Here is a 21,743-nt window from a genome sequence, read left to right as displayed (position 1 = left end):
GTGGAGTACTCGACTTCTGTTGTGCCCGCGAACAAGTAACTTGGGAGTTCTTTCAAACCGAATTTCGGAAAAAGTATATCGATCGAGATTTATGGACCAAAAACGAAAGGAATTTCTCGAACTTAAACAAGGTTCCATGTCGGTTCACCGACTATGAGCGAAAATTCGTGAGGCTTAGCCAGACGCTGCGAGAATGCATTTCTTCGAAGTGTGATGTGTAAACGCTCAAGATGGACTGAATGATGAGATAAAGCTGTATGTTGGCATTTTGGAAATCAGAGTTTGTGACTCTCGTCGAGCGAGCGCAAAGCCGAGGAGCTTAGTATGGAAAAAGGAAAGCGAAGCGGGAGCAAGGGAGTTTCAGAAGAGGTATTCGGGAAGCCCTTCCAACATCATCAAAGAAACTTAGAGATGGCTTAGGCCGATCTAGAGACACTTCGGGCTTTTCTAGACGAGATCGCGATCGACCCCTGTGACCACACGAATCACTTCGATCGCCAGAGAGTGGGAATGATCGACGAGAGAGGACGAGTGCGATGTTGTGGCAAATGGCATTTTGGAAGTCAGAGATTCCGTGACCGCTCTGTTACAAGTGTGGATCAGTTGACCACTTCATTAAAGATTGCCCGAGGTTGTCCGAGCAGAATGTAGATCGGAGTGGGAAACCGGTACTACCACCGCCGAGGTAGACCATCCGGAAATACGGGCAAGGCTAGTGGTGGTCGAGAGGATCTAGAGATCTCGCGACCAGATCCGAGGCTCGCGCTCCAGCTAGGACTTATGCTATCGTGCGCGCGAGGATGCCTCCTCGCCGGATGTTATCTGGTACTTTCACTCTCTTTGATACTAATGTGATTGCTTTGATTGACCTGGTTCTACTCATTCTTATATATGCGAAACCTTAGCATCCAAGAAGACTTTGCCTATTGAGTCTCTTGAGTTCGTAATTCGGTGTCAAATCCTTTGGGTCGTTATGTGCTGGTCGACAAAGTGTGTAAGAAATGCCCCTAGTAATTGAGGTACTGCTTTTCCATGGACTTGATGCTTTTGCCGTTCGATGAATTTGATGTTATTCTTGGGTTGGATTGGTTGACCGTGCATGATGCGGTTGTGAATTGCAAAAGCAAGACTATTGATTTGAGATGCATAAACAACGAGATGATCCGAGTTGAGTCTCTGAACTTGAAGGGGTTGCCACTGTAATATCATCAATGTTGGCCCGAAATATGTAAGAAAAGGGTGTGAAGCATACCTTGCGTATGTACTTGATGATAAGGAGTTAGGAATAGAACCCAAATCATGTGCGGTGGTTTGTGAATACCGGACGTTTTCCCAAGAATTGCCGGGTTTGCCACTGTTCGGAGATAGAGTTTGGCATTGAGCTTGTACAGGACCACACCGATTTCGATAGCTCCATATCGTATGGCACCAACGGAATTAAAGGAGTTGAAAGCTCGGTTGCAAGAGTTGATGGATAGAGGTTTTGCTCGCCCGGAGTTTTTCACCTTGGGGTGCACCGGTGTTGTTTGTGAAAAGAAGGACGGAACCATGAGGTTGTGCATCGACTATCGTCGACTTAATAAAGTGACAATAAAGAACAAGTATCCGTTACCACGTATCGATGATTTGTTCGATCAAGCGAAGGAGCCTCGGTGTTCTCAAAAATAGATTTGAGATCGGGCTATTATCGATTCATGAATCCGAGATTCGGACATACCCAAACCGCCTTGAGCGAGATATGGTCACTACGAGTTCTTAGTGATGCCGTTCGGGCTCACTAATGCCCTACGGTATTTATGGATTTGATGAATCGGATCTTGGATCATATTTGGATCGGTTCAGTAGTTGTGTTCATCGACGACATCTTGGTCTATTCAAGAGATGAGACCGAACATGCGGAGCACCGAGATTAGTGTTGCAAATTTTACGGGATAAGCGGTTATATGCTAAGTTTAGCAAGTGTGAGTTACGGTTAAGAGAGGTTAGCTTCTTGGGTCACGTGGTATCTGCATCGGTATTCGAGTCGACCCAAGCAAAATTTCAGCCATACTTAACTCGAAACCTCCAAGAAATATTCTTGAGGTTCGAGCTTTTTGGGACTTGCGGTTACTACCGACGGTTTGTAAAAGGATTCTCGATGATAGCCACACCCATGACGTAAACCGCTTGAGAAAGATGTCAAGTTTGAATGGACGGAAAAGTGTCGGAAAAGTTTTGACCAATTGAAAACTCATTTGACGGAAGCTCCAAGATTAGTACATCTGACCGAATCGGCAAAGAGTTTGTCATCTATAGTGACGCCTCCCTACTTGGGTTAGGTTGCGTATTGATGCAAGAAGGTCGAGTTGTGGCCTATCGTCGAGACAATTAAAGCCACATGAGAAAAATTATCCGACCCATGATCTCGAATTGGTCGCCATCGTATTCGCCTTAAAGATATGGCGACATTACTTATTTGGTGAGAAGTGCCATGTGTATTCGGATCACAAAAGTCTCAAATATTTGATGACTCAAAGAGACTTAAATCTGCGACAAAGACGTTGGCTCGATTTGTTAAAGGATTATGAGCTGGTCATTGACTATCACCCGGAAAGGCTAATGTGGTTGCGGATGCCTTAAGCGAAATCACTTTGTTTGCTTCTGACGATGAATGTACACTTGTCTATCCTACCCGACAATGTGTTAGTAGCGAATTAAAGGCCAAACCATTGTTGACTCATCAAATTCGTGAAGCTCGGAAAATTGATGAGGAGTTGCGTGCAAAAGCAAATGAGTGTGTTACGAACAAGGAATCGGAGTTTCAAATTGATGATGACGATTGTTTGAGGTCCGAAGTCGTTTGTGTGTTCCAAAGAATTGAACTTATTTCGATAATTCGAGCGAAGCTCATTGTAGCCGAATGGCAATCCACGGGAGTACGAAGATGTACAATGAGTTGAAACGTCGGTTTTGGTGGCATGGTATGAAACGAGACATCTCCGATTTTGTTGCAAGATGTTTAATATGTCAACAAGTGAAAGCGGAGCATCAAGTGCCTTCGAGGTTACTTCACCGATCACAATACCCGAGTGGAAATGGGATCGAGTCACAATGGACTTTGTGTCCGGACCGCCGTTGTCGACAAGTAAGAAGGATGCAATTTGGGTTATTATTGATAGACCGACTAAGTCGGCTCACTTTATCCCAATGCGTATGGATTTTCATTGGATAAACTAGCTGAATTATACGTTTCTCGACAGAGATTACACGGGTACCGATTTACATTGTGTCGGATAGAGATCCGAGGTTCACCTCGCGATTTTGGAAGAAATTACAAGAAGCATTGGGCACCAAGTTGCATTTCAAAGACCGCCTTTCACCCCAAACCGATGGTCAATCCGGCGTATAATTCGGATACTTGAGGATATGTTAAGATGTTGCATCCTCGAGTTCGATGGTTCATGGGAGCGGTACCTACCTTTGATTGAATTAAGCACAACAATAGTTTTCAATCAAGTATTAAGATGGCGCCTTACGAGGCTTTGTGCGGGCGTAAATGCCGTACACCATTGTTTTGGACCGAGCTCGGTGAGAACAAAATTTTTGGAGTGGATTTGATTAAAGATGCTGAATGAAAGTAAAAGTAATCCGTGAAAATCAAGATAGCCTCCGATCGTCGAAAATCGTATCGGATTTGAAACGAAAGGACATTGAGTATCGGTGGGAGATAAAGTGTTTCTTAAAGTTTCGCCGTGGAAAAAGATACTCGATTCGGTAGTAAGGGCAAGTTGAGCCCGAGGTTCATCGGGCCATATGAGATATCCGGCGAGTCGGTCCGATCGCATATCGTCGATTTTGCCCCGAACTCGAAAAGATTCACGATGTCTTTCATGTTTCGATGCTTCGACGCTATAGATCGATCCATCGCACGTGATTAGTCCATCGAGGTTGAAATTCAAGCCAATATGAGTTATGAGGAAGAACCGATTCGTATCCCGCACGTGAAGTGAAAGAGTTGCGAAACAAGCGGGTTCCGCTAGTGAAAGTGTTATGGCTCAAACACGGGATAGAAGAAGCTACTTGGGAAACCGAGAACTCTATGAAAGAGCGATACCCAACCCTATTTACGGTAAGATTTTCGGGACGAAAATTTCTTAAGTAGGGAGAGTTGTGACAGCCCAAAATTGACCCTAGTCGGAATGTGGTTTCGGTACCACAAAACCGAGGCATAAAAATAATTTAAAATTTATTTTGATGCCTATAATATGTGTGTGCTCGTGTGTGAATTTTGAATTCTTTGATTTAGTTAATTTGATTGTGAATTGAAAGAAAAGGACTCATGTGAAAGGATTTAAAAATATGTAGCTAATTTCAAGAGGTTAATAAAGGAATGAAGCAAAATAAATGGAGTTGCATGTCAAATACTCCATTTATTTTGAATGAGTGGCCTGACCATGTCTAGATTATGGGCAAGGGACATGTTTCCAACATGTTTAGTTAGTGCATTATGTAGAAAGAATTAAGAAATGAAAAAAAAAAAATGAGCATGGATGCCCCCCTTGGTGCCGTAGCTAGAGAGAAAGAAAAAAAAAAAAAAGTTGTCATTCATCCTTTCTTTGAGCAAAGACTAAGAAAGAAAAAACAAAAAATTGTTCATCTTTTCCCCTCCTTCCTTTGGCCGAAATTCCTAAGAGGAAGAAGAGATTTTTGCTTCATTTTCTTTGTTTAGAAGAGATCTAGAAGGAGATTTGGCTAAACTTGCATCAAGATTAAGGTATGTATGAGGTTGTGTCATGAGATTCATGCTTGTTTTGGTTGCTAACTTGATGTGCATGTTAGCCATGGTTCAAATCCTTGTTATGCCATGAAAAATGGTATTTGGCCAAGGTTGATATTGTGTTAAAGCCATTGCATGCTAAATGTGAAGCTTGCTAATGATGCATGCAATGATGGATTGACTACTCTTGAAATTTCTTTGTAGCAATCTTGAGTAAGACATTGAGTTCTTTGTTTAACCATGACCAAAGTTCAATGGGGTATGATTGTGATGTATTCGCCATGATGCATTCATGAGCATGATTTATGCTTGTTACTTGATTGGTAAAATTTGTGTTTTAGAGGTTATGAACACCTTGAGATTCGCCATGCACCTATATGTGTATATATGTTTGCACATGATATTTTGATTATGAAGAAAGTGATAAATATGTTTGTTTAAAGAAGAAATTTGTTGAAGAATGTTGTGAAATTTGCATGTACATTCGGCCTAGTACATGTATAGTGTGAAAAACCTTGAAATTATTTTTGATTTTGTGTATTTATGACCATGTGTAATCGGCCACATGAGTAATTTGAGCACTTGATGTTATGTTAAAATTCTTGAGCTTAAATATGTGGATGTATGTATATAAGGGCCAAGTACTTTGAACTTCACGTTGATGTTTGAATGTATTGAATTGCTTGTTGTGATGTAAAATGTGCATGACCATTGTGTATTTGAGCTAAAGGATGGCCATATGACCATTTACACTCCTTGTCATATTCGCCATAAGCTATCATGATGAGATTTTAATAAGTTAAATTTGTGTGAATTAGCTCAAGAGCAAAGGGAGCTAAATCCGATAAAGGGAAGGAAAAAGTAGTTGAATAGCCGTCGAAATCGCTCGACAACATTCAAGGTAAGTCTTGAGTGATGACCCTACTTGAATTATATCAAAATTATGCTCCTTGTTTGTGTGGCCATTGAGCCGAAATAGTAAAGGTTGATAGATATTTTGTGTTAGAGCTTTAGTAACGAAAATGAACTATGGACGTGTCTTGAATATTGATATATGTGTAAGTGAACATTGGAAATATATCCGGCTAAGACCAAGGCATTCGTGCGAGTTGATATATCCGGGCTAAGACCAAGGCATTCGTGCGAGTTGATATATCCGGCTAAGACCGAAGGCATTCGTGCGAAGTTGATATATCCGGGCTAAGACCAAAGGCATTTGTGCGAGTTGATATATCCGGGCTAAGACCAAGGCATTCGTATGCGAGTTGATATATCCGGCTAAGACCGAAGGCCTTTGTGCAAGTCACCAAATCCGGGTTATGACCAAGGCAATCGTCTGATCGCTATATCCGGTTAAATCCGAAAGTATGTGATTCGAAGTGAGCAATCTTGCTGTGAAAATTTCAGCTTATACACTTGTGAAAATTCCAGCAATGAGGTATGTTTGTATGTGCTTGTACTAATTGAATTCTTACAAGTAAGTATCGCTAAGTTGATAAACGAGCTACCGGCCTTGGGCTAAGTTGTTCTTTGTGTATGAACATAAGGGTCGGTGATGTGAAATAAGTATGAGTATGGGAATGTGAATTAGTAAAGTGGTTTAATTAGCCATGTGAATAAAATACCTTAGTCAAAGCTGATTTCATTGCTTGAGACTTACTAAGCATTAAAATGCTTACCCGTTGTTTTGGCTCTCTGTTTTATAGGTTTCGCTCGTTAGCTATCGGATTCGGGATCAAAGAAGTCAAGTCATCCACACTATCGAAGCCCCATTTTGGTACAAATTTTGGTTGAACTTTGAAATGGCATGTATAGGACCATCCTTTGTTGAAGGTCATGTACCTTCCGGTTTGTGTAAACTTAGATAGCCATGCGAAAATGGCTTATATCGTTTTAGCATAGAACTATAATCGTTTGTATGTTGACCCTTATGAGGTATGGAATTATTTTGAAACGATTAGCCATTGGAATGGTTAATCATGATCACACTTTGTGCTATGTATGTAAAAAGGGCCGATTGAATCATGGAAAGTATGAAATAGGTAAAGCCTACTAAAGGCAGATGCTGACAGCAGCAGTGACGTGGATGTGAAAAATCACTAAAAATAGTAGGAATGGTATTAAATAGCAAATAAATTATGTAAGTGTACCTTGATGAATCTACTTTCATATGGAAGAAACGAAATGGTCATATGAGTTATAAGTTAACAGATTTTAAAGTTCTTGTGGAATAGGGCCAGAACGGTTTCTGGATCCCTGTTCCAACTTTGGAAAATCATTGTAAATTAACCAGAGATAATTAGGAGTCATTCCATATATGTAGATTCCTCTCTGAGTCTAGTTTCTACAGAAACAAACGGCATTAGTATTGAAGCCCTGTACAGGGAGATATCCAATTCGTAACGCACAAAGGTCAGTGTAGTCGATCCCTACAACAGGCGAGACTTTAACTAATAAACTGTACTAATTGGATCGACCAAAATTCTAGAAAAAATATGTAGATGGACATATGAGTCTAGTTTCAGGAAAAATTTACGGAACTGATTTTCGAGTTGTAAAACTCAAGTTATGAATTTTGGAGCGACTAGTACTCAGATTGGCAGCTTGTCTGAAAATTGTTAATAAATGGGTTGAAGTCTGTTAACACCTCGCGTTCGACTCCGGCGACGGTCTCGGGTTCGGGGTGTTACATTAAAACTTTCACACATTCATATTCACATATAATAAACATAAAATATGACGGCTAATTATTTTTATGACTCGATTTTGTGGTCCCGAAACCACTTTTCGACTAGGGTCAATTTAGGGGTGTCACATAATGGATGTGATTCATGTAACATTTGAGCTCGTTGAGAGGTCAGAGTTCATTATGGATGTGTTACATGTTATGTGGTAGCTTCGGCTACGTTGTATATGTGGCACTTATGTGCAAGGTTTTTGCGTATCTAATAGTATTCTGAGAGTTTAACGGGTAATTTAATGAATGTAATAAGAGTCCCAAGGAGGACATATGAAAGAGGTATGGTTATGGATACTTTACGATGAGTATAGGTATGCATGCTAAACTTATGAATAATGCCTTAATAAAGATCGATTTACGATGAGCACGTATATATATATATGTCCGTATGATGACTAAGCAAGAAGGTTTGAATGATGAATAATCTTTATGTATATGTTGCTATGTTTCTATATGTTGATTCCTTACTGCCATTTCATATTATTTGTATGTGCACTTACTAAGCTTTAATGCTTACTCCCCTCTCTTTCCATCCTTTGTAGTTCCGCCATGCTAGCTCGAGAATCAGAAGCTGTCAGAGTATTCAATCACACTATCAAAAGACTATTAGGTATAGTGAAATTATTATTTTGAGTATGGCATGTATAGGAAACTTGGTCATTTTGTGGTTTGTGTCATGCTATTTGGCCAAATTGTGAAGGCCTATGATAATGATGATTCATTTTGTAATGGCCATGTGATATGGCTCATATTTGATCATCTGGGTTGTAATCTAATTACCCATGCATGTGTGTGCTTGTGTCTTGATGGTAGGATATGTTATTGCTTGGTGAGTGCAAGGTAATGATGTAATATGATGTTGACCAATGAATGTCTGGTAAAGTATGAATTGGGTTCTAAAGGATAAGGGATGACCTAATGGCTTAAAATGACTATAAGTATGAATGCACAATTTGAAGTCGTGATAATAAGTTTAATAATGCATGAAATTGGTGTGGAATGCCTCTAAATAGCGTAACAAATGAATGTGCAATAGGATGACTCTATGAAGATGTGAGAGTGCCATGGTGTGGATTATTTGAGTGCTTGAATATGTCATGTTGCAAGTTATAAAGTATGTTTGAATGTATGAGTGACTATTGGCTTGGAAAATAGCCTTTAAATGGTCCACACAGGTAGACACAACGGTCTAGCCAATGGGCATGTTGAATGACCGTGTGTCCCCTGCACATAAAATTCCTAAGTCAGTATGCATGGTAGTAAACACATGGGCAGAGACACGGTTGTGTGTCTTAACTATGTGGAGGAAACGGCCTAGCGCATGGGCGTATGCCATGGCCATGTGCCCCTAAATTAGTGATGACGTCATAAACAGAATGTACAGGTTTTTGGACATGGGCGATGACATGGGAGTGTCCAGGCAGTGTGAGGGACACGAGCCAGGGACATAGGTGTGTGCTCGGCCGTGTGAAAACCCCTGTAGGTTCAAAATGAAAAATAAATTTTAGTAATTCCACACGAGTATGGGACACGGTTGTGTCCCAATACACACGGGCATGTGCATTGCCTCCACACGGGCGTGTGAGGCTTAAACCTAGAAACTTTCTTAGAATTTTCTTAAGTTCTAGATTTAGTTCTTGATTTCTTTTAATGTATGTTTTGGACATTGTAGGTCCGTAATAAGGATAATATATGTTTTGGACATTGTAGGTCCGTAATAAGGATAATATGATCTTGTTTGATCGGTTTTAGTTTGAAATGAAATTTTATGACCCGTATTTTTTCGAAAATACCCAGTTTATGTATGTTAATGCCTAGTACCTTGTCCCAGTCTCAGGATTGGGTAAGGGGTGTTACAACAAAAAGAAAAAAGGTCTGGGTAGAAAATTAGACTCCTTTTCACCATTTGATGTATTGCAGATTCTTCTGAACTTGTGTTTATTTGTCCATTTCTTTTATAGCTTATTGTTGTCCCAACTCAATCTTGTTATGAGTACAGTTGCATTCTTTCATGATACAATTCATCAGATAGTGCAGACCTTGGCGAACTATTATCTTCGAGGTGTCAACGGACTTATTCCGTCCTTGTGGACCCTCACCTGCGGATCTTTATCCTTATAAGAATCGTCACTTCTCTAGTAGACTTAATTGTCGTACTGTTGGCTCCAATTTGCATTATTCCTTGGTGAATTCCTTTATTAATTTTGAGATCCATGCCTTGGGTGAACCTTTTTTATGCATACCTACAATTTATCATGTCATTCATGCTGTTTTTAGTTCTTAATCCATGACGTACCTCATATAGCAAGTTTACCCATTGAGGTCGCACACCGTACATCTTATCGGACCTTTCCACTTTGTTATTCTAGCTAACATTCTAATATTTCAGAATGCCATACCACCACGGTTTGACTTAGCTTAACCCCCATGTTTAACATCTTGGCAGAGTATATGTTCTCCGTTACCAAAAAAGTCCTTTAGGTTCCTTAGCCGAGCTAAGGTCTTACACCTATTTCCGTAATATAACCTCCCCATGTTTACTGTTTTGATGGTTCTATGAAGCCTCTCTCCCATTGTGTTACATTGATCTTCTGTACTAGTGTACTATCTTATGATACCATAGAGCCTTCCATTCATGGTCTTACTTATCATACCTAGTTTCCATGGCATCTTTCATCAATAGCCTTACACGTTATACCCTATACTAGGTTGCCATGACATCCTTCATCCATGGTTTTACGCCATATGCATTTTCCCATGTATGATGCTACCGTGGCATCTTTCATCCATGGTGATATGCTACGTACGTCATACCGTACTGCCATAATGTCTTTCATTTATGGTCTTACGCCATATATTGTCACCATTGTCTCACCCCAAAGGGCAATTCGATATCGCCTTCGCAGAAAATACCATTCCATGATTTCATTTTCAAGATATTCCTTCCATTATCTCTTTTACACCACCTAACCTTGATGCTTAAACATTGCAGTGTTCCCTTCACAAGGTTTGAAGCTTCGTCTGAGGTGGTAACTAAAGGTTCACTCCCCATTTCCCATCCTAACTTCATCTATCCCATATAGGTTTATTCCTAGTTATCATGCAATACTTGCATCTATTATCATCTATCTTAAAGCAATAAAATTAGCTTGTCATGACTCAACAACATAATTAATGCATTTCCTAGTTCATGCAAGTAATATATCCTCATTTTGTACCTGGAAGCAGGGTGCAGAAATTCACCTTGTTCCCATATTCTTGTCTCTATAGATTTCCTGAACGCTAGTGTTTCCTTGGGCCTAACAACTTTTCCTTAATTAGTTTTTTCTCCTAGACATCCATGCCTATGACTACTGCAACATGTAGAGTCTCCCATGGCTCCAACCTCTTCTTCTTCAAGATGGTTAAAGAAGAAGATAATAATTTCTAAAGAGAAGAACGTGTAAACAAGAATAAGGAATCCCCCTTATTCTTTTCTCTCATCCTCCTACCTATATATATCCACATGGCACGATATTCACAGATTGTCACCTCTACACAGTCCTTATAACAACCCGATTTAGACCCTAGTCGGAATGGTGGTTTCGGGACCACGAATCTGAGTAAAAAATATTTAAAAATTATTTTCTGTGTTTATTATGTGTGAATTGATATTTGTGAAATTTTCGTGATTTAATTTTGTTGTTTGAGTGTCTGATTAAATAAAAAGACTTAATTGCGTAAAATAAAAATTGGATGGTTAATTGTAAAAGGGCCAAATTGTTGTTGTTCTTTTAATATGGAGGTTTTATGTTGCAAACTGGAAACACAAAAATTTATATACTTTTTCATACCCAATTCTACTTAAATTCATGCAAATTCGGTTAAATTCTAGTCAAAAAAATAATTAAATATTATAAAATAATTAACTTATGTTAAAAATATGAGCATTATGAATTTTAATTAATTTTATAGTTAATTTTGATTAAATTTGGTTATTTTTGATAGAATTACACAATTGGAGAAAAAAGGCTCGGTGAACACTACGAGAAGAACAAAACCGAGAGCAATTTGAAGTATCGAGGCCAATTAATTTCTAGCCCAAGACGGTCCAGAAATGTGTATTAATTCATAATTAAATTAATTTTAATTTATTTCCTATTTAATTTAGGTTAAGTGAATTAATTTTAATTAATTATGAAGAAAGAGCCTAGTGAACCGCACTAATTGAACCGAATGAAGTGAGCCAAACCAGCCGCTAATTGGGCTGACCAGAACCGTCCATTGGCTGACCCAAATAAGCAAATTAGCTGATAAAATATGCTTACAAAAAGGCCCTTGAAAAATCTCCAAATTACGTTCAAACCCCACCTTTATTTTAGGCTTTGTAGATTTGGCCCAGCCTATTTTTAGCAAGGTTGAAAGCTTCAACCTTGCCATGTGTGTGGCCGGCTATGGGAGGGCTCTCTTGGCTGCTGAATTTGCTATTTTTAGCAGCCTCCTTCAGCTATAAAAGCCACCCTATGCTGGCCATTTCAAAGCATCCCTCATTCCACAATATTCTCCCATCCTCTCTTCACTTCTCTCAAAGTTTCCTCTCCATTTTTCCACCCCATTTTCCTTTCTCTTGTGCCGATTTCCTCTCTTGAGAAAGAGGTTTTCTTCAGCCATCTTGGGCAGCAATCAAGGAATCATAGAAGCCTTGCTCGGCGAAGACAACAGAGACTAAGAACGGAGCAACAGTCAAGCCGCAGACAAACACTAGATTTGCTTTCAGTTCCCTTTCTTTTTAATTTCTGTTGTTTTTATGATGAACATATCTATGAAAAATATTGTTGTTGAAATGGTTATTTTAATCAATTTAGCTTTAATTTAATTCGTGTTGGGTTAATTATATTTTGCCTACTTGAATTATTAAAATAGTGTTTATGCTGTTATAGGCCTTAGTGAAATGCTTGATGAAGTAAAAGCTTGCTTAGGTTATCTGACATTATAATTATTTAGATAACTAAAGAATTAATTGTTTAAACGGATTGAAATTGCAATTAATGGACTCAGTACTTAATCAGTGCATGTTCAATTCTTCTAAGGTAACTAAAAATTAAATCAGCATTGTATTTGGCGATACATATGTCTTGCATAACTTGCAAGATTGTTGTGATTAAATTGTTTCAAAGTATGGCTACTTTGTTACTTCACATGATCTTTTACATGTTTATTAAGTTGAATTAATCGGTTGAATTGACATAGGAATATGCGAGATATAATTTAATTCAATAAGTATGTATGTGCGATAGCATGTTTACTTTATTAAATCTGTTTAGTCGGTTGAATTGGCATAGGGATATGTTCAAGAGATAAATAGAATTTTCTAATTAGTAAATATGTTCATAAGTTAGCAAATTACTAGGTTGCCGTGAATTTATTCATAACAGCGTAAGCATGAATTTAATATTTCTAAGTTAAAAAGGTATAATTAATCCAACACAATTATATCATCTTGATTAAATCGTAATTGAAATCGTGCACTAGAACTCTTTTATTTTATTTAAATTGTTTGCTTAGTTTTGAAATCTTAGTTTATAAATCACTCTTTTCAAACCAAAATCATTTTTACCTTACCAAAGTGCTTTAATTAATTTCATAAATATTGCTTTTTACAGTCCTTGTGGGTACGATAACTCGACATTTACTTGTCACTTTATTACTTGTTACGATTGTGCACACTTGCACATTTCCACCGTTCCAAGTTTTTGGCGCCGTTGCCGGGGACTGTTTAAAAAAAATTTATTTGTGAATTTATTTTTACATTTTGGTCCTTTATTTTCCTGTTCAATTTTACTTACTTAATTAATTCTTCTCTGATTATTTCAGGTGTTTATGAGTATTGACCGAATTATCGACTTACTCCTAGTGGACCCTGAAATAGAACGAACCTTTTGCCAACGAAGAAGACAAGCGAACCAGAGAAGGAACGAAGTGATGAATTTCGAGAATATCAATCAAGGAAACGGAGCAAACCTTGCTCAAAATCCTATCCTTATTGCTGATGATAGGGATAGAGCTTTACGACAATATGCCGTGCCAGTTTTTAATGACCTTAATCCAGGTATTAGAAGACCTGAGATCGAGGCACAACAATTCGAGTTGAAGCCAGTCATGTTTCAGATGCTTCAGATAGTGGGCCAATTCAGTGGAATGCTTACTGAAGATCATCATCTTCATTTAAGACTGTTTATGGAGGTGAGCGACTCTTTCAAGCTAGCCGGAGTACCCGAAGATGCATTACGATTAAAACTGTTCCCATACTCGCTGAGGGACAGAGCTCGAGCCTGGTTAAACTCACTGCCACCGAACTCGATTTCTACATGGCAAGAGTTAGGAGGGAGATTTCTTGTGAAGTATTTCCCGCCTAGCAAGATTGCTAAGTTGAGAAATGAGATTACTTCTTTCCAACAAATGGATGATGAGTCCTTGTATGAGGCATGGGAAAGATTTAAAGAGTTATTACGAAAGTGCCCTCATCACAGAATTTCGCATTGCATCCAACTTGAGACATTTTACAATGGTCTCAACGCTCACACAAGGATAGTAGTAGATGCTTCTGCTAACGGTGGTATCTTATCTAAGTCTTACAATGAGGCTTATGAAATCATCGAGAGGATCACTAGTAACAATTATCAGTGGCCAACCAATCGAGCAATGTCAAGAAGACGAGTTGCTGGAATCCATGAAGTGGACGCTCTCACTTCACTTGCATCCTAGGTATCTTCTATATCTTCAATGTTAAAGAATCTTACCACTAATGGGTCTAACAGTTTTGCAGCTCAACCACCTAACCAATATGAGAATATAGCCTGTGTCTATTGTAGGGAAGGACATGTATTTGAAGAATGTTCGTCAAACCCAGAATCCATGTACTACATAGGTAATCAGAACCAGAACCGAGGAAGGCAAGGGTTGCAATCCAACTTTTACAACCCATCGTGGCAATCTTTCCTGGAGTAACCAAGGGGCTGTAGGCAGTAACAACTATGCCGAACCTAGACCAACCCAGCCGCCTAATTTTTCACAGAAAGTTCAGAAACTAGTTCAGGCTGAATCGTCCAATAGCTTAGAGAATTTATTGAAGGCATACATGGCAAAAAATGATGCCATGATAATTAAATTTGGAGAATCAAGTGGGCCAGCTTGCTACTGAACTTAGGAACCGTCCACAAGGTACTTTACCTAGTGATACGAAAAATCTAAGAAATCTAGGGAAGGAGCATTGTAAAGCGCTAACATTAAGGAGCGAAAAAACGGTAGAGCCCAACATCATTGAAGCTGAAAAGGAGCATGCTGAAGCTCAAGATTTGGAAGAAGTTCAACCGAGTGTTGAAGTTCCTATTCCACTAGAACCAGAACATGTAATACCTGAAAAGGTAACCTTAGAACCAGCCAATTCTGATCAGCCAACCATTCCGTTAGCAGCAGAATTGCTGCCAAAGACAAATCAACCAGTACCAACTCCAGTATATAAACCTTCACCACCTTACCCTCAAAGACTCCAGAAGCAAAAACAAGAGGTACAATTCAAGAAGTTCCTTGACATACTGAAGCAACTTCATATCAACATCCCGTTGGTTGAAGCACTTGAAAAAATGCCAAATTACGTAAAATTCATGAAAGATATCCTGTCCAAGAATAGAAGACTTGGAGAATTTGAGACGGTAGCTTTGACGAAGGAATGCAGTGCATATCTTCAAGACAAATTACCCCCTAAGCTGAAGGATCCTGGGTGTTTTACCATTCCCTGCAACATTGGAGCAGCTTATTGTGGTAAGGCACTATGTGACTTGGGCGCAAGTATCAACTTGATGCCTATGTCGATATTTAAGAAATTAGGGATAGGTGAAGTTCGACCTACTACGTCTACACTTCAGCTAGCAGATCGATCCTTAGCACATCCAGAAGGAAAAAATGGAGGACGTATTGGTATGTGTAGATAAGTTTATCTTTCCTGCTAATTTTGTAATTTTAGATTTCGAAGCAGACAAAGAAGTACCAATTATCCTGGGGAGACCTTTCTTAGAAATCGGAAGGACACTTATTGATGTGCAGAAGGGCGAACTTACTATGCGTGTTCAGGACGATCAGGTAACATTTAACGTTTTCAAGTCAATGCGATTTCTTGACACAATAGATGATTGTTCTACAGTATCCAACTTGGAGGATTTAATAGTGGAGAAGGAACTCAACTCTGCTGAGGATCCTCTAGAAAGAATTTTGACATCAGACCCTCCAAGTGATGAAGTGGAGGATGGAAACTTAGCTTTGCTAGAAGCTAATCAAAAGGGATTTAGTCCACAATCCCGTTTTGAATCTTTGGATTTATAGGAAAGAGATTACACACAACTGAAAGCGTCAATCCAGGAGCCACCTAAACTGGAACTTAAGGTATTACCTTCTCATTTAAAATATGTTTATTTAGGTGACGCTTCTACTCTGCCTGTGATTGTTTCAGCAGAGTTAACTACTAAGCAAGAAGAGAAACTTATCTTAGTTCTTAAACAATTTAAGAAGGCTATCGGATGGACCATAGCTGATATTCGTGGTATTAGTCCATTTGTATGCATGCACAAGATCATCCTGGAAGATGGTGAAAAAGGGATGATCGATGGACAACGAAGGCTGAACCCCATCATGAAGGACGTAGTGAAAAAAGAGATTATCAAGTGGTTAGATGCGAGTATCATTTACCCCATCTCAGATAGTTCATGGGTAAGTCTGGTCCAGTGCGTACCAAAGAAATAAGGTATCACGGTCATAGAGAATGAGAATAATGAGTTGATACTAACTAGAACAGTTACGGGATGGAGAATCTACATTGATTACCGGAAGCTAAACAAGGCAACTAGGAAGGATCACTTCCCTTTGCCATTCTTAAACCAGATGCTGGATAGACTCACTGGGCGAGATTACTACTATTTTCTCGATGGACACTCAGGGTACAACCAGATTACGGTATCACCAGAAGATCAACACAAGACCACATTCACCTGCCCGTACGGTACATTTTCATTTAGACACATGCCATTTGGTTTATGTAATGCACATGCTACATTTCAAAGATGTATGATGTCTATTTTCATTGACATGGTTGAGAAATTTTTATAAGTTTTCATGGATGACTTTTTAGTGTTTGGAGATACGTACGATGATTGCTTAGCCAGTTTGGCTAAGGTACTTAGGAGATGTGAAGAGACAAACCTAGTTCTTAACTAGGAAATGTGCCATTTTATGGTATAAGAAGGTATCGTTCTAGGGCATCGGATAACAAGACATGGGATCGAGGTAGACAGAGCAAAGTAGATGTTATTGAAAAACTCCCACCTCCAACATCTGTAAAGGGTGTTAGGATCTTTTTGGGCCACACCGGGTTCTATCGAAGATTTATCAAGGACTTGTCCAAAGTTTCTAAACCTTTATGCAAATTATTGGAGAAGGACACGATATTCAAATTTAATGAAGAATGCTTACTTGAAGAATCGATTAGTCACAGCACCCATAATTGTCACACTAGACTGGGACTTGCCATTTGAATTGATGTGTGACGCAAGTGACTTCACAATAGGAGCTGTCATGGGCCAGTGAAGGAACAAAGCTTTTCATCCCATCTACTATGCAAGCCAAACTCTGACAGGAGCTTAGTTAAACTATATAGTAACAGAATAAGAGTTACTTGCTATCGTATTTACTTTCGACAAGTTTCGATCTTATCTTGTAGGTACCAAGGTAACTGTCTATACAGACCACTTGGCAATTAAATATTTACTTGCCATGAAAGATAGTAAGCCGAGGTTGATCCAATGGGTACTACTAGCTCAAGAGTTCGATTTGGAAATTCAAGATCGAAAGGGAGTAGAAAACCAAGTAGCAGATCATTTGTCCAGATTGGAGCCGCAAAGAAGGGAATTCTCCACTTGTACTGAAGGTAAGTCATGTCCATAATATCCCTTGGTTTGCTGATATTGCTAACTTTTTAGCTTGTGGTTTAATACCGTATGATAAGACATATCAACAAAGGAGAAAGTTTCTTCATGATGTGAAGTACTATTTCTGGGAGGAACCATATCTATTTAAAAAGTGTGCAGATCAGATGATTAGGAGATGCGTGGCAAAAGAAGAAATACCAAAGATTTTATACCACTGTCACTCAGCCCCAAGTGGGGGTCATTTCGGAAGACTTCGTACTGCAACTAAAGTATTGCAAGTGGGATTCTTTTGGCCAACACTATTCAAGGATGCATATGCATATGCATATGCACAGAGTTGTGACCGATGTCAAAGATTTGGAAATGTCACCAATAGAAATGAGATGCCTCGAACAAACATCATTGAGGTCGAATTATTCGATGTTTGGGGTATTGCTTTCTTGGGCCTTTTCCTTCATCTTTTGGTCACAAGTATATACTGGTCGCAGTAGATTATGTATCCAAGTGGGTCGAGGCAGAGGCATATCCGACAAACGATGCTAGGGTTGTGATGAAGTTTTTGCAGAAACACGTGTTCACGAGGTTTGGAACCCCGAGAGCCATCATTAGTGATGAAGGGTCCCACTTTGTGAACAAGTGGTTAAAATGGTTACTAGACAAGCACGGGGTGAAACACAAGGTTTCAACGGCTTACCATCCGCAGACGAATGGACAAGTTGAATTGGAAAATAAAGAAATCAAGGGCATATTGAGAAGGTAATTTTCCCGAACTGACAAGACTGGTCCAAAAGACTAGATGACACTTTATGGGCTTACAGGACAGCGTACAAGACACCTTTAAGGATGTCACCCTATAGGCTAGTTTTCAGTAAAGCATGTCATCTACCTTTGGAGTTAGAGCACAAAGCTTACTGGGCTCTTCAATGACTCAACTTAGATCCTAAGCTCGCAAAAGAAAGACGGATGTTCCAACTCAACGAGTTAGAAGAATTCCGAATGTTCTCATATGAAAATGCCAAATTACTCAAAGAGAGACTCAAGAAATGGCATGACAAACACATCCGGGTTCGAGAATTTGAAGCAGGTCAGTAAGTATTGTTGTTCAACTCGAGATTGAAGTTTTTTCCAATTAAGCTAAAATCACGTTGGTCCGGTCCATTTACAATTCACAGAGTCTATCCATACGGAGTTGTTGAACTCCAAGGTAAGAGAGGTAATTTTCAAGTTAATGCTCAGCGTTTGAAACACTATTGGGGGAATAAAACCAAACGGGATAACGTCTCGTTCATTTTGTCAGATATTTAATAATTTTCGTGTTTTGTTTAATAAATAATTTAAGGTCTATTTTTCGGGTTTAGTATGTTTAAATAAATTCTGTCTAGGAGGTTGGAACTTAAGCGGGACCATTTGTGACCCCTCCAATCTTTCCTGGGAATTTATTTTAACATAATTTTCCAAGAAATTTTTCCTAATCAATAAAATAAATTTTTGTTTTTCAAATAAAAGGGTCAATTTGATCCAATTTTTAATTTGCAACTCAATTTTTAATTTTCATTAAGTTTAGGGGCTTAAATTGAATTATTTTTGAAATTTGATTGCTCTTTTCGTAAATAATAAAAACTAGATATCTCTTTTGTAAATATTTTTAAAGGGCTTCTAGAATAAATGTTTTTAGTTAAAAAATAATTATTAATATATAAATTATACCCATTATAATATATATTAATTATTATCAATTTTGGATTTTGTTTGATAAGTTTTGATAATACAATTATAATCTTTAATATATAATTATATCTATTTATATATTAATCTTTATCGATTTAGCATGAAATTAGGATTTTATCTTTGTTTTAATAAATTAAATAGAAATTAATAGTTAATATATGCACATATCTAATTATTAATTGTTGTTATCTTTATATAGGATTAAAATTTAGAATTTTAGTAATTAATTTGTTTTAAGAATTCTACTCTAATTCCTATTTCTCCCCCTATAAATACTACCCATCTTCCCATTCACCTAACACTTAAAACCCAAAGCACCAAAATACCCAAGTGCTGAAACCCCAAGCAGCAGCAGCTCCAAGCAGTCGACCAGCACACGCCCAGCTCCATAGCAAGCACGTCCCGCGCACAACGCGCGCATTTCCTCGAGCGGCCCTAGCCTCAACTCGCACCAGGCCTTCACCCGTCTGCGATGCACTGCCTCCGTGCCATCTGCTGGCTCCGAGTCCCACCCTCTTGCCGAATGCCCGTGTTGCTACCAGCCCTACTGCACACCACTGCTCCCACACGCACCACACCCGCACGCCCTAGCTGCTTGTGCAGCATTCCTTTCCCATCCATCCTAAGCCACAAACCTCCAACCCTTCTTTTAAATTCCCATCTTTTTCTTTATTATTATTATTAATTCCTAGAGTTTTTATATTTTTACAAAAAAAAGGTGGTAAGACCTAGTTTTTCTTAATTTTAATTTTAATTAATTAATTTTTCAAATCATTGAATTACTAATAAAGATATTAAAATTTATGGAGAAACTAATTTTTCCATCTTATGATCAGGTTAAACATGCCTCGCAAGAGAACTCGTGCTTCCACTCAAATTGATGAAACACAAAACAAATTCCACTGTGAATAAGCCAAAGTGAGATACGAAAGTATCTTCAAAAACCAACAGATGCATCCAGAAAAAGGCTTCACTTTAAAGGAGAGCAACTACCGAGACTTTATGGCTCGTATTCGTCAAGTTGCTGAAACCCTAAATTGGGAGTTGTTTTGTGAAAAGAGACCAAGTGTGGATGAGGAACTAGTTCGTGAGTTTTATGCAAGTTTAACTTCAGGCGAGATGATAGAAGTTCCAGTTCGCGGAATCAAGGTACTGATAAATTCAAATGATATTAATGAATTCTTTGAATTACCAGATCTCGAAAACGATGAATATTCCACATTGATGAGCAATATTAAGCCTGAAAATCTGCGAGAAATTCTCGAGGAGCTTACAGTTGAAGGTTCCAGTTGGACTGTGTCGAAATAAGGAACCCACACGTGTCGAAGAGAATACTTAACATCTATTGCAAAGGTATGGTTTTATTTCATCCGTTTCAGCCTTCTGCCTAACTCACATGGGACTACAATTTCATTGGAGGGAATGGTCTTACTATACTCAATCTTAACGGGTAAGACCATTGATGCGGGAAAGATCATCCTGAAAGAAATTGAACTGTGCGCTAGGCGTTACGCCCCTTACTTCCCTTTACAATAACTATTCTGTGCTTGAAAGCAGAAATTCTTGCTAATGTCAAAAAGACAGGGTACACCCATGGCACAATTATAGATTGGGACCTCTACCGAGTAGTTGGAGACTCAGTTCTACAACAACGAGTTGAAGAAAGTGAAGAGCCTGAGGAACTTGATGAAGAAGAAGATCCTACGATGCAATCATTTGAAGTCCCTGATAAGGTGGACCCAGTAGAGCCAAAAGATGAATTGGATGCTGGAACTCCAATGTTTAGAGCTCAGTCACCTAGCCCAGACTTTTGAGATGAGTTGTCAAATTTGTTGGACTTAATGCAACACATGCAATGGCAGCAACAAGCATACTGGAGATACTCAAAAATAAGGGATGACTCGATTTGAAGTGCTTTCCAGAGAATATACAATGACCCATTTATTTTTGTGCCTGAATTTCCAGATTTCATATTCGAGCCATGGATTCCACTCTCGAAAAAGGAGCGAAGCGATTCATACAAAAGCAATAATGATGGAGCAAAAAATGAGTCTAAGTTGGAAGGATCTACAAATAAATAAAAGGGAGGGATCTTGACTCTATTTTATTTATGTTTTTTAGGTTATTTTAGGATCAAGTTTAAATTAGGAACTTTTATTTCTTCATAATAAAACAAGAGAGGAAAATTATTAATAAAATGTGAGCAAGTCACAAAACTTAAAGTGTGGCAATAGATATATACATGTTTAGGATTGGATTTAGAAAGAGCTTGGTACTTAAGCAGTCAAATTAACTCACCTCCTCTTTTCTAAAATCCTACCTGGTGTATAATATCTATTCACTTTAAACAACAAGGACATTGTTCATTTTAAGTTGGGGGGACCGAGAAATTGAATTATTTCCACTCAGGATAAAATTTTTCTTTGAATTATGATTAGGATATATTTTGTTTAGAAATTTGAATTCTGTTAAGTATGCTCAATTTAAGTATGAATAAAGTTATATTATTTCAATAAATTATTATGTTAGCTTAATAATGACATGAATGTGTTTTTAAAAAAGC

At 38.5% G+C, this 21,743-nt stretch overlaps 1 non-coding gene across 1 annotated transcript; it reads right to left on the bottom strand.

The window, feature by feature from the left end:
• Positions 1-13,901: 13,901 nt before the first annotated feature.
• LOC128294970 (small nucleolar RNA R71) lies at positions 13,902-14,008 on the bottom strand. The gene has a single exon (XR_008285277.1). It is a non-coding gene; the product is annotated as a small nucleolar RNA R71 (small nucleolar RNA).
• Positions 14,009-21,743: the final 7,735 nt, after the last annotated feature.

The sequence above is a fragment of the Gossypium arboreum genome, chromosome 6 (genome assembly GCF_025698485.1).
Source record: "Gossypium arboreum isolate Shixiya-1 chromosome 6, ASM2569848v2, whole genome shotgun sequence".
NCBI classification, from domain to species: domain Eukaryota; kingdom Viridiplantae; phylum Streptophyta; class Magnoliopsida; order Malvales; family Malvaceae; genus Gossypium; species Gossypium arboreum.
The sequence above is the reverse complement of the archived record's forward strand: the minus strand, read 5'-3'. Positions and strand labels throughout refer to the sequence as shown.